Here is a 13,582-nt window from a genome sequence, read left to right on the forward strand (position 1 = left end):
AAACAGACATAGAGCTATAGTCAGAACTATGGGGAAAGCTGCAAGGAGCAGATAAGAGCCTGCAGGTCACAGGTGAAGCCAGTAGGTGGTGGAGGGGCTGGATAGGACGAGGACACGGAAGGGCTCTGACTGGAAAGAAGGAAGCAAGCGTTTATTAAGTGCTTACTATGTGCCAGATGTTGTACCAACATTGGAGATACAAATACAACCCCCTCTCCCAGCCCTGGAGTCAGGAGGACCTGAATTCAAATTCAGCCTAAGACACTTATTAGCTGTGTGACCCTGATTGTTTCCCCCCAAAAAAAATACAACCCCCCAGAAAGGTAGACTCTGCCCATCTAATGGAGGAAGACACAACACAAAATGGAGGGGAAAAGATTGAGGGGCACATGGAGGTACCCAGCAGGGACCATGGTCTTGATGTCTAGAAACCAGGAACAGGGGTAGGAAGAAACACTTCATAAAGTAGAGACCCCAGCAGGAGCTCACCAATGAGAGAAGGCGCCAGACCTTACCGAGGGCTATTCCAGTCAAGGAGGGCCGCAGTGATGCTTAGATGAACGTTCCAGGGTGATGAGGATCTGAGAGAAATTCTAGGAGGAGGCAGTAGCAAAGGTGTGATTTTGATGTCCAGAATCCAGGACAAGGACCAGGAAGGGGATGATGGAGAAATGACGGATGTATCAGAGATGGCCTAGAGAGACACTGGGTGATGACAAAGCTGAGGGGCAGGAAATGGGATTGATGAACGGGCCTGAGAAGTAAGACCCGTTATATCAAGCCTGTCTCCAAATGAGAGAAGAAGAAAATAAACAAAGATGAGTGAATGCAGTGGTGGAAGGAGCACCAGGTTTGCAGTCGTGGAACTGGGTTCAAATCTACAGCTCTGCTCCTAACTTCCTTGTGTGGCCTTGAGAAATAATTTCCCCTCCCTGGGCCTCACTTTCCTCATCTGTTGAAATGAGGGGGCTGGATTCAAGGGCCTCTAATGTCCCTTCTAGCCCTAGATTTATGTGTTTATGATCCAGATTCAAATCCTACCCTTCTACTTAGAAGGTCTTAAGCATTTCCCTCACCAGGCCTCAGTTTTTCACATTTAGAAAACGATCACTGGACTAAATAATATTTTCAGTTCTAAATCCTGTGCTCCTAAATGAGAAAAACAATGCTGTAGGAGAAAGCACACTGGACTTGGCGTTAGGGAAACCAGGTTCTGGACCCAGTTCTGCCACTACCTGGACATGTGACCTTGGACAAATGACTGGCCTCCCCCCATTCTGGGCCTCAGCTTCTCCATCTATAAAATGGGAGGGGTGCGGGTGGACTAGATTTATTTTCATTTCATCTCAACAAATATCTATTATGTGCTCAGGTACCACTGAGAATATCAAAAAAGAAATGAAACAGACCTTGATTTAGAGGAGCTTTTATTGTTGTTGTGAAGTCATTTCAGTTCTGACCAGCCTTCATGACCCCATTTGGGGTTTTCTTGGCAGAGATACTACAGCTGTTTGCCATTCCCTTCTCCACCTCATTTTACAGATGAGGAAACTGAGGCAAACAAGATCAAGTGACTTGCCCAGGGTCACACGGCTCGTAAGTGTCTGAGGCTGGACTTGAACTCATGAAGATGAGTCTCCCTTACTCCAGGCCCGGTGCTCGGTGCACTATGGCACCACCCAGCCACCCACAGATAAATGTCCTGCCTCTGACATTCACCTGTATGACCTCAGGCAAATAACTTCCCTGACAGAGTTGGGTTAGATGACCTCTGAGATCTCTTCCAAGTCTAGATTCATGAGCTATGATCCAAGTGTAATTAGTGCCTGTTTTACCAGGATCTTTCACAGAGACTACAAATGCCATCACTGTGTCTTTAAGAGGCAAATGGAATGTTTTGGAAAAGGCAGTTTGTGACGCCAATGGACTTCCATTAAAAAAAAAAAAAAGGCATCTCACTTTAAGGAGTTTCTCTCTATGAGGGGGGAACGGATATGTGTGTTTCATCTTTGATCTATGAAGAACCTGTGGCGAAAACAGAGGGGAAGAAGGTGAGGATAAACTTTTTCCTTGTTGGAACTGTCTTAATTATTTTGATACAAAAGAATATTATAAGGAGAATTCCTTGCAGAGCATAGGAAGAGATGGTAAGTACTGTGTATTCTAGACAAACTGCTTCCTTGGATGACTGAAGATAGGACAAAAACAAAAAAAAAGATTAACCAAGCTTGTTTACCGAGAGATTGAGTATAACTCTTACCTTGAAATATGAAGAAAATTCTTAAGAGATTTTAATTGTATCTGGCAAGAACTGAATGGTGAAGAGGGGTCAGATATTGTTCTGTTATAGTGAAGATTTGAAATGACTCTGGTTAAGGTCTTTTTTCATAGCTAAAATACTGTAAAGAGTTATCTGTGTCTTTGCTTTATGATTGATTTCATTTGTTATGAAATTGTATGTGAGTAACTAATACTGAGAAAGTAATTTCTCCAGTTTACTAAATATGCATATTAAAGTTCTAGCCAACCAATTAATTAATTAAAAAGAAATTTCCATTTTGTTAGCTAATGAGAACTGTCTAACATACCTCTGGATTGCTTAAGAATTCAGGACGATAAATTTTGAAAATAGCAACAAGTAAGTTTTTACCTACAAGTAAGTGTAAATCAGCCCCATCTATTATCTTACTAAACAAGTCAATACAAGATATATGGGAAGTAATTTAAGGGAATGAGCCCACTAACCAGTGGGGGTGTCAGGGAAGACCTTGAATAGAAGGCAGCACCTAACTGGGCTTCAAAGGAAGGTGGAGGAGGTGAGGAGGTGAGGAGGTGAGGAGGGTGTCTATTCACGTAGAGCATCTCTAAGAACTCTTCTAGCTCGAAAATCAATAAAATGAAGAATATGCAAACAAGCCTCTGGGAAGGAAGAGTTGGCAGGCCAGCTCATACCAATTCCCAGCTCCTCCATGCTTTTTACTCACACCATTCCTTCCACTCTGGAATATTCTCCCTTTTGTTGCTGTTCTGACCTTTTCAGTTGTGTCCAACTCTTTATGACCCCATTGGAGGTTTTTTTGGCAGAGATACTGGAGTGGTTTGCCATTTCTTTCTCCTGCTCATTTTATAGATGAGGAAACAGGGTGAAGTGACTTGCCCAGGGTCCCACAGCTAGGAAGTGTCTGAGGCCAGATCTGAACTCAGGTCTTCCTGACTCCAGGTCTAGCTCTCTATCCACTGCTCCACACAAATGCCAATCTCTACCTCACTTGAGCCTTGCCACAACCCTGTGAGATAAAAGCTCTTATTATCCCCTTTTCAAAGATAAAGAAGCTGAGACTCAGTGGTATAACAATAACATTGTTCCTCCAATGACCTCCTCTACTCATATGGCTTGGAGATGCTCCTAGATTCTCAAAGACCGTGGCCATACTGAGGAAGTGCTAGATGGTCCTATCAGTCTGGGAGGTCTTTGTGCCCAGTGGCAAACTGTGTGCCCACTGTTGAAGGACCAGCAAAGCCAAGATCATGAGGCTTGTCACCAGAAGGCTGACCAGCAGTGAAATGAATTTTCTCAATTTGAGCATCTCAAGAAGGCATCTCCAAATACATGGAGGGGTCTGAGCTGCATCAGTGACCAAAGGACTCCCTCATCCCTCATGAATCTTTGAGGGCAATAAAGTCATGACTAGGGTTCCATTAGAATTCCTCCCCCTCAATCACTGACATTTGGGTCAAGGGCAGGTTCTGTCTAGAGCAAAAATAAAATACATTCTATTGTGCCAAGATGGTGGCAGAAGTCCACTGTGAGAAGTAGGAAGCTTCCTCTCCACAGGGTCTCCCAACATGTATGAGAAATGGGAAAAGGGAAAGAGGAATAGGGGTAGAGTGAGGATAAACACCAGCAAACCGCTGAAGCTTCTGTGCATAGATTTGTGATGTCTGCAAGTAGGTAAGAAGATTAGATTAGTTCAGGTTGGGTTAGATTATATTAGAAACTGAATTTGGGTTAGAAATGGAATTATGGTCCAAATTGGAAGAAACCACCCAGGCAACCAAGTCCAACCCTCCCATTTTACAGATGAGAAAACTGAGGCCCAGACGGAAGAAGGATGTGTCCCAAGACCACACAGGTAGGTAGTAAGTAGCAGAGGTGAAATTTGAATCCAGATCATCTGGTTTCAAATCTGGTAGTGAGACCATCTCACCTAGTAGGTAGAGGCATACCCAGCCAGGAAAGAAAAGTTGCTAAGGTATCCTGGGAGATGTGTTTCTCAATTCATAGCAGGCATTCTTAACATGGGAGTCCCTATATAGATTTCAGGGGGTCTGTAAACTTGGACCAGAAGAACATTATCTCTTTATTTCAATATAATTAGCTTCCTTTGGAATTCTATGCATTTTATTTTCCGCATTTAAAAATAGGATTCTGAGAAAGAGCCTGTAGATTTCCCCAGATGTCTGCTAAAGGAGTCCATAACAGAAACAAGGTTAAAAAACCTCTGGCTTATGATTTCCCTGCCAGGACACACTCTGACCAAGGTAGAGGCTTTGGGAACGAGCTACTTAAGGAGGTGTCAGCTTTGGCAGGAATCGAGAAGCCTGGAACTAGAACGCCTTCTGGGAGTGAGGCAGCCCAAGTGTTTTAACCTCAGCTAGTGAACACGTTGGGTGGGAACCCTGAGGCCTGAGCAGAAGGCTCAAGAAAGCCAGCATATGGCATTTCTGCTGTATGCATGCCATGCTACAAGAAGGTGCTGTGGGATTTACCTGCTAATGTTTGGCATAACTTACTTAGACATTGGACCCTCAAAAGCTGGAAGAGTTTAAAGTAGGGCAGATCATACCAAGCTGGGAAGGCATCAAGCGCTGACGTCCAATGGTGGACTGCTGATTTACTGCCCAGCACAACTGAAGTTCAGGGGGGCTCATCGGGAGCTTGGCTGAAGGTTTCAGGGAGGGTAGCTTTTGGAGAAACTATCCAATACATTAGTGGCTCTCCAGTATTTTTTTTCACTCAGGACACAGGAGTATTCTTGCCATGAAGAATCATGGGATGTGAACTATTGAGTTGGTAATTCCCCTGGAGAGTCAAGAGACTCATATGTATGCATGTCATTGGACAGGTCATGGCATACTCCGTGAGAACCATTAAAGGTGTCCCAGCAGCCAATTCCTACAATGGCCAAATTAGAGACTCTTATATTAGAAAGAATATGCTACAAAGCCTCAGGTCCCATGTCTTCTGTCCCTGTGATGCAGAACATTGGCCCTGCACCTGGTTTAAGGCCAAAGCATAGCATGGGGTGATAGAAAGGTCACTACTGCCCTTGGAATCAGAGCTGCCTCTGCTACCAACCACCTCTGCAAGCTTTGGTCAGTAACTTCATTTATCTGAACCTCTGCTGACTTCCTTATAAAATGATCAGGGTTCTTAAGCTAGGGTCCACACACACCCAAGGGCGTTGAACTTGGCTAGGAAAAAAAATTATATCTGTATTTCAATATTAGTGGTTTCCTTTGTAATCCTATGTGATATGTTTCATGCACCTAAGAAGAGTATGTTGAGAAAAGGTTCGTAGGCTTTACAGGCTGCCAAAGGGGTCCCTGGCACAGAAAAGAATAGATAGATGGGCAATGCCCCATAGTAGATAGAAAGCTGGCCTCAGAGTTCTAGGTTCAAATCCTGGCTCTGATACAACCTGGCTGTGTGACCCCGGCCAAGTCACTTAACCACTCTCTAAGACAACCCTCTAAGTCTCTAAGTTTCAGAGTGTTTATCTGCACTGGTAGAGTGAAATTCCTCACTGGAAGCTCCCTGCACTAATGAAATCGAGGATCTGGTCTTTAAAAAATGAGACCAAGTGATCCACTCACTGGCTAAATCCCACTGCCGATTGGTCCAGAAGCTTTGACCTCCTCTCCTTCCAATGGGAGTCACTGTGGCCCTCCTTGGGCAGCCTGGTGCATCCCTGCCCCCAGGGGGCTCATCAGATTGGCACCAGACATGGATTCAGACGCCTGATAGGTCTAGCACACCGCAGCTCAGAATTCAAGTGATCCTCGTGCCTCAGTCTCCCAGGTTGCAGGGATCACAGTCCGAAAGCACCACCTCCAAAACCCCTCGTACATGTAAGTATGTATATATGTAATATACACACATATACATACACACACACATATATATACATATATATGCACACATATATATAATTTCAAAGGAGAAGCCTCAAGTGGCCAGGCTTTTTTTTTTACTGCTCAAATGAGACTTTCCATTAAATACACATGTCAGAAAATGCCAAGATTCCAGTTGTCTCAGCAATATTAACTCAGCCACACGGCTCACCTAAGACCATGCTTCCCCCCCTGCCTTCTTCTCAGAAGAATCATTTCTCAGGGCTCCAATCTCGTCTCCAGCTGCAGCCCCCGAGGAATGCTAGGGAAGGATGCCCATCCCGGGGGGCTGTTTTTGGAGCCTCCCTACCCAGATTCACATGGGCTGCCTAAGGGCCCCAGAGAGGGAGGGGTTAAGAATCCCTGGTCTCTGAAGCCCCTGGGTGTGGTTAGCACTCTGAGGCTGGCTCTTAGTTTCTAACCTTGGAGCTGGCAGAGATTATGAGCTCACTCAGAAGCCACGTCTAGTGGTCCAGTAAAAAGAACACTGGCTCTGACGTCAGAAGTTCAGATCCCCCCTACGTGACGTTTGGGCGAGTTACTTAACTGGCCTGGGCCGCAGTTTCCTTACCTGAGAAGTGAAGCAGCTGTACTATCAGAGGTATCATGCATGCAAAACTCCTGAGTGAGACATGAACCAGAAAATGTAATTGAGAAATGTTTATTAAAATGTTTTAAAAATACAACATAGATAATGTTAATTTGTGATTTTCTAAGTAGATATGTGGCTAGAAGGGATCCATTTGTATTTGAATTTGACACTATTGGACTAGATCCTTACATGCTCTAACTCTATGCTCCTATGGGCCCCCTCCTCAATACAAAATACTCTGGAGGGTGCTGGGAAGAGAAGTCAGGCTGATGCTTTCTGTCAGTTTACTTCAGGTTCTCTAGCCACTCTGGATGGTGGTTCATAATCACAGACTTCGGAGTTCAAGAGGACTTTTGGGTGTAGACTGTCAGAGCTAAGTGCAGGGAAGGACTTTAGAATACAGAATGTCTGAACAGGGAAAGGATCTAAGAACACAGAATGTCAGAACTGGAAGGAAGCTCAGAAGGCAGGCCGTCAGAGCTGCAAGAGATCTTGGAATACAGAATGTCAGAACTGAGAGGGGCCTTAGAACCCATAACGTCAGAGCTGGAAGGGACCCTAGAGCGCAGAATGTGTAGCTAAGAGAGATGTGAGAAGAGAAGTTAGAACATAGCATGTCAGAGCTGACAGTGAGCCCAGGACACAGACCATAGAATGTTGACGGGGGGGGGGGGGGGGGGGGGGGGGCGGGGGATAAGCCCAGTCACTTGTGAACTGCCTTCCCTCCTCCCCCTTTCTCTTCAGGTGATCCAGCGCAGGAACGAGTCTCCTCCTCTGCTTCTCTTGCTCAAGCATAGTCCCTCCCAGGTAGGCTTTCCTAAGCGGGGTGGGGGACTGACCGTACATCCTGGCTGCAGCCCCACCATTGTTTACATGCAGGACCTCCAGTAACAACTGTTTGGCCTGGATGATGTTTGCGCTGAAGTGTGAGGAGTTTCCTTCCCCTGTATCCCCTGTGGAGCTGCGTCTGCCATCCCCACCCCACCCCCCAGCTTTCCAGCCTCTCTCTCCCCCACCCCTCCTCCCCTCCAAGTCAAGGTGGGGGGGGGGGGGTGGAGTCTTCCGTCCTTCTCTCCTGGGCCCCCGCTTGTTTGCACAGCTCCTAATGAGCTCCATTAGAGCAAGGAGTGGGAGGCACTTTTTCATCTACATCTGCAGCAGCTGTGCAGGATCCAGCCCCCAGCTTGTGGGGCCCCCGGGGACGGGGTCAGGGGCTCCCCCTTATGGGGTCACAGCGTGGTGCGAGGGCAGCTGGAGGAAACCAAACTCTGATTATCAGTTCTGCTTGCACCCCCTCCCTGCGGCCGGGACCCAGGATCAGGAGTCTCATTCTGTCTGTCTCCTTTCTCTCTCTGTCTTTTTGTATCTCCTCTCTGTCTCTCTGTCTGTCTCTGTGTCTGTGTCTCTCTTTCTGTCTCTCTCTCTATGTCTCTCTGTCTCTCCCTCTCTTCCCTTTTCTCTGTCTCTCTGTCTCTGTCTCTCTGTCTCTCTGTCTCTCTCTCCCACTCCCTCCCTCTCTCTCTCTCTCTCTCTCTCTTCTCTCTCTCTCTCTCTCCTCTCTCCTCCCTCTCTCTCTCTCTCTCTCTCTCTCTCTCTCTCTCTCTCTCTCTCTCTCTCCCCTCTCTCTCTCTCTCTCTCCCTCTCTTCACTTCTCTCTCTCCCCCCTCCTCTTTATCTCTCTGTCTCTCTCTCCCACTCCCTCTCTCTCTCTCTCTCTCTCTCTCTCTCTCTCTCTCTCTCTCTCTCTCCCTCTCTTCCCTTCTCTCTCTCCCCCCTCCTCTTTGTCTCTCTGTATCTCTCTGTCTCCCTCTCTCTCTCTCTCTGTCTCTGTCTCTCTCTCTCTGTCTCCCCCCCCCCCAATTCATCATCAGTCATCTCTGCAGCAATAGCAGCACTGGCTCGGCATCTGGGGTCCCAACCCTACCTCGAATGCTTACTGTGTCACCTTTACCAAATCATTTCATTCACCTCCTTTGTCCTCAGTTTCCCCATCTGTAAAACAAGGAGGCAGGACTCGATGGCCTCTGGAGTGGCTTCCAGCTCTAGTTCTGTGGTTCCCATGGCTCCAGTCCATTTTCCTTCCATCAAAGCTGCTTTAAGCTTTTATCCTCTCTTGCCTGGGGCTGCACCAGCCTCCTAACCAGTCTCCCTAAGTGCTACCCCCTCACAAAACAAAAATCATTCTTTGCCAGGTCCCCCTGGCCCCACCCCAGCAACTATGCATGTTGATCACGTGCCACTTTTAAAAATAAGCCGACCTTCACACACACACACACACACACACACACACACACACACACACACACACACACCCCTAATCATCCATCCTTCTCTACTGAAAAAAACAAACCACCTAACACTAAAACAAAGCATCAGTGATATCTTTATCCTGGCATTCAAGTCCTCTGAGTTATGGCTCCAACCTACCTTTCCAAGCTGATTTCATTGGTCTTCAGACATGGCCAGTGCTTTACGCCTCCAGGAAGTGTCTAGATGGCAGAGTGGGGGCACTGAGCCCAGAGTCAGGAAGACCTGAGTTCAAATCCAGCCTCAGATACTTCCTAGCTAGACATGTTTCTTCATTTCTGTTTGCCTCCATTTCCTCAACTGTAAAATAAAACTAACAAAGCACCTCCCTTGCAGGGTCTTTATGAGAATCAAATGTCAAGCTTGGTGCCTGGCACATAGCAGGTGCTGTGTAAATGCTCATTCCCTTCCTGGCCTCTGCTCACCCATTCCCTACACTAACATGCCCTCCTTCTCTCTCTTTCAGCCTCTCCCCTATATTACCACCTGTCAAAATCCAACCCATGGCCCGGAAAGACTGCCACCTTTTCCATGAAGCCTTCCATGATGTGTCCACCGCAACCCAATGACATCTTTCCTTCCTCTGAAGTTGCAGAGTTCTTCGGTCAGGCCTTTGTAGCATTCATCTAGAAAGGCAAGCACTCTGCTCTTGGGGTGAGGAGGGAGTGACCTGGATCTGAATTTCACCTTCCATACTTCACCTCTCCAGGCCTCATTTTCACCATCTGTGAAATGGGGACAGGAATACCCATCTTCTCCACTTCCCAGGGATGTTGGGAGGATCAGATCAGATCCTGTGTATAAAAGTGGGTTGGAAAACCTTCAAACCCTCCATAAATGGCAGACAAACAATCCTTCCAATACCTGGTGGTGGCTCTTGGCAGCCTTACCCAACATGGCAGCAGGTCAGCAACCATCCCATGTGACTGGCCAGGCCCTTCCAAATATTTGGCAAAGAGAGTCCTCCCTATATGGTGGAAGGCTTCCTCAATTTCTTCCCATTATTGTGAGGGTAAAAACATAATTGTATTTCTAAAGAAACTAAATGTCTTTTTAGTTTTAGCTCCTTTATAAGACTACATGGGGAGGACAGGGACCATGACTCATCCTTCTTTGTATTCACCCCACCCCCCCACCCCCCACCCCTGTCCCATGCTCGAAGGAAATATTTAATAGTATGTTTGTTGAATGAATATATAAAATTTTCTATTTACAAAGGATTGCTTTTCTCTTGGGCTTTTGCTCCACAAAACTCCTATAAAAGGGGCTTGTTGGGGAGCTGCTTCTAAGAACAAGCTCCTTTGGGGTAACTATGATGAGTTCTGATTTACAAACAATTCTTTTTGTACAACTTTTTATGAACATGTCCATTGCATAAAATAAGATATGAGAATAAGGCAGTGGGAATAGGCAGAGTGGTTTTGGGATGAGGGAGGGCAGACAGAGGCCCCCTGCACTGCCCTTGAGGATCCTGAGGGTTTTCCACAACTACTTACCCCTGGCCTAGGTGGTCTCGGAGCTGCCCCAGGACCTGAGGGCACTGTAGGGAAGGATGGATGTGGAGCCATCTCCTGAGCCCAACACTGCTCTAGGGACTCGTCTTGTAGATTTGGGGGCAGGAAAGGGCCTTAGAGGTCAGCCAGCTCAACCCCCTCCTTGGAGAGATGAGGAAAGTGAGGCCTATAGCAGGCAAGAGACTTGCCCAAGGTCACACAGCTTTGCAAGTGGCACAGGCACAATTGGAATCGCTAAGTCCAGTGTTCCTTCTCCTCTGACACACTCCCTTCTCCATGCCCACAACTGACCTCCCTGGCTTCCTTTAAGGCCCATCTAAAAATCCCACCTCCTCCAAGAAGCCTTCCCCAACTGCTCTTAATTCCAGTGCCTTCCCTTTGCTGATTGTTTCTTATTTATCCTGCACACAGCCTGCTCAGTACATATTTGTTTCATGTTGTCTCCCCCATTAGATTGTAAGCTCCTCGAGGGCAGGGACTGTCTTCTGCCTTTTTCTGTATCCCCAGTGCTTAGCACAGCGTGGCACATAGTAGGTGCTTAATAAATGCTGATTGATTGATACACCACGGGACTGGGGGCCTTTCTGTCTTCCCCACTCCCTGAAGGCCTTTGCTTTCCATCCTCCCCTCTTCCCCCTCACACAGGCTGGTACTGCCTTGTTTGGAGCTGGCTAGCTCTGAGAGCCCTCGGAAGCATGAGATGCTATTGCGTCCAGCTGCCTGGAGGCAGACGCTCCTCCTCCAGATCAGTGGACAGCTCCCTCCCCACCAGGCCGGCCTCCCCACCCTCTGGCCTCCTGGGCCCTCTCTGAGACTTTCGTAGTTTTTCACCAGATTCACTTTCCCCAGACCTCCCCTTCAAAGCCCAGCTCCCTAGAAGTGGGGCAGCCTCTATCTGCATATCAAAGGCAGCCTTCTTCTTACCGCTGGCCCAGGGAGACAGAAAGGCTTTAACAAAAGTAGAAAAACTCACCCCCCAGGCCCGGTCGCCCTGCGGCCCAGGTGGGTAAGCGCTGAGTGCCAGGCACTGCTGACCGCTGTCTGAGTGGGTGACCTTAATTAAGCCTGTGGGTGACAGCGCCTGCCCGCAGATGAGCCGCACTCTGACAGTCAGAGTGTCCAGGAGTGGGTGTGACTGTCCAGAGGGCACCGAGGGAGGACATGCGAATTCAGAGCGAGGGTCTTGTGAATGTGGGCTCTTGGGGCACAATGTGGGACTGGAGACTAGGAGACTTGGGGTGCAAAGCTGGGTGGTCTATTGTGCATCTAGGCATCTCCAACTCAACAGGCCCAAAACAGAATCCATCTTTTCCCCCAAACCTTCCCCTCTCCCTCACTTTCTCTTCCTGTGGAGGGGACCACGATCGCAGTGGAGAGAGTGCTGGACTTAGAGTCAGGAAGACCTGAGTTCAAGTCCTACCTCAGAACACTTACCAGCTGTTTGTCCCTGGGCAGATCACTTGACCTCCCTTAGCCCTCTTTCCTTATTTGTAAAATATGGATAATAACCAGCACCTACTTCCCAGGTTGTTGTCAGGCTTAGATGAAATTAGGTTTGTAAAGCCCTTTGGAAACCTTTAAGTGTTATATAAATGTCAGCTAATAGGAGGAGGAGGAAGAGGAGTAATGGTGGTGGTGGTGATGGTGGTAGTGATAACAGTGGTGGTGATAGTAGTAATGGTGGTATGGTAGTAGTAGTAATAGTAGTAGTAGTAATGGTGTTGGTGGTGGTAGTGGTAATAGTGGTGGTGGTGGTGATAGTAGTAGTAGTAGTAATAGTGGGGTGGTGGTAATAGTAGTAGTAGAAGTAGTAGTAGCAGCAGCAGTAGCAGTAGTAGTAGCAGTAGTAGCAGCAGCAGTAGCAGTAGCAGTAGGAGTAGCAGTAGCAGTAGTAGTAGTAGTAGTATCTTTAGGCTTGTCTTGGAACCACAGACCATTAGAGCTGGAAGCAGCCTTTGACTACAGAACATAGACTCCCAGTGAGGGGAGGAAACGCTTGTCCAGCCCCTTCCTTTGCAAGCTGAAGCAGGAGAACTCCTCTCCTTTGTCTCCGGCCCTGGGCTTTCCTGGCTTCCCTCAGGCCTCAGTTAAAGTCCCATCTCCCACAAGAAGTTTTCCCTGGTTCTCCTTCACCTTCTCTCTGAGATTCCTCCCAATTTTCTCTATATCTTGTGTTGTATGTAGCTGCTGGCACTTCATCTTCCCCACTAGACTGTGAGCTCTTCAAAGAAGGGACTGTGTTTATTGTTTGGGTTTTTGGGGGGTTGCCTTTCTTTGTATCCCCAGCACTTAGCACAGTGCCTTGCACATAGCGGTTGAGGAACAGAGAGGGCAGACGTGTTCCCCAGGTCACACAGTAAGTGGGATCTGCCCATTTTAGCCTGGGTTCAAGGCTAAAACCAGCTTAATTCTGGGCTACTCTCAGATCTTTTATTCCCTTCTCCTATTGTTGATCATATTGTCCCAAACCCCAACCTTGAATTATCCCCACCATCTGCCTCCTCTGATCCTAATGACATGCTGTTGAGTACAATCGTTAGAAAATCAGGAATCCTGGGTCACTACAAATATGTGGTAGCTAATATCAGCTGGGCCCCCCTTGGAACAAGGCAATACTACTACTCTTACCTCACCCCCAACTTCACCCCAAAGAATAAGCCCATTGGTGACAGCTCCCTCTCGTCCCCCCCTCCCCTTCTCACATTCCTCTGATATTCTCCCCCTCTTTCTCCTTCACTCCAGCTTCTGCGAATGTGACTTGGCAAGACCAAATCCTCTACATGTCTCCTTGATTTCATTCCATCTACCCCCTCTTCTCCAGGGGATTGTCCCCTTGACAATCTCTCTCCTCTCTCTCCAATCTTCAATCTCTCCCTATGTACCAGCTCCTCCCCTGCTGCCCACAAACATACCCATATCTCCCCCCACTTTCAAAAACCCTCCCTTGATCTGGCCATCCCCATAGCTATTGTCCTGTACCTCCCCTTCTCAGCTA

At 47.5% G+C, this 13,582-nt stretch overlaps 1 long non-coding RNA gene across 1 annotated transcript; it reads left to right on the forward strand.

Moving 5' to 3' along the window:
• Window positions 1-1,899: 1,899 nt before the first annotated feature.
• Window positions 1,900-11,106, forward strand: LOC110224005 (uncharacterized). Its single transcript, XR_002328842.2, has 4 exons — window positions 1,900-2,051; window positions 4,082-4,133; window positions 7,511-7,573; window positions 9,540-11,106. It is a non-coding gene; the product is annotated as an uncharacterized LOC110224005 (long non-coding RNA).
• The last annotated feature ends 2,476 nt before the right edge of the window (window positions 11,107-13,582 follow it).

Source organism: Phascolarctos cinereus, unplaced genomic scaffold, assembly GCF_003287225.1.
Source record: "Phascolarctos cinereus isolate Bilbo 61053 unplaced genomic scaffold, phaCin_HiC Scaffold_9;HRSCAF=440, whole genome shotgun sequence".
Classification (NCBI taxonomy): Eukaryota; Metazoa; Chordata; class Mammalia; order Diprotodontia; family Phascolarctidae; genus Phascolarctos; species Phascolarctos cinereus.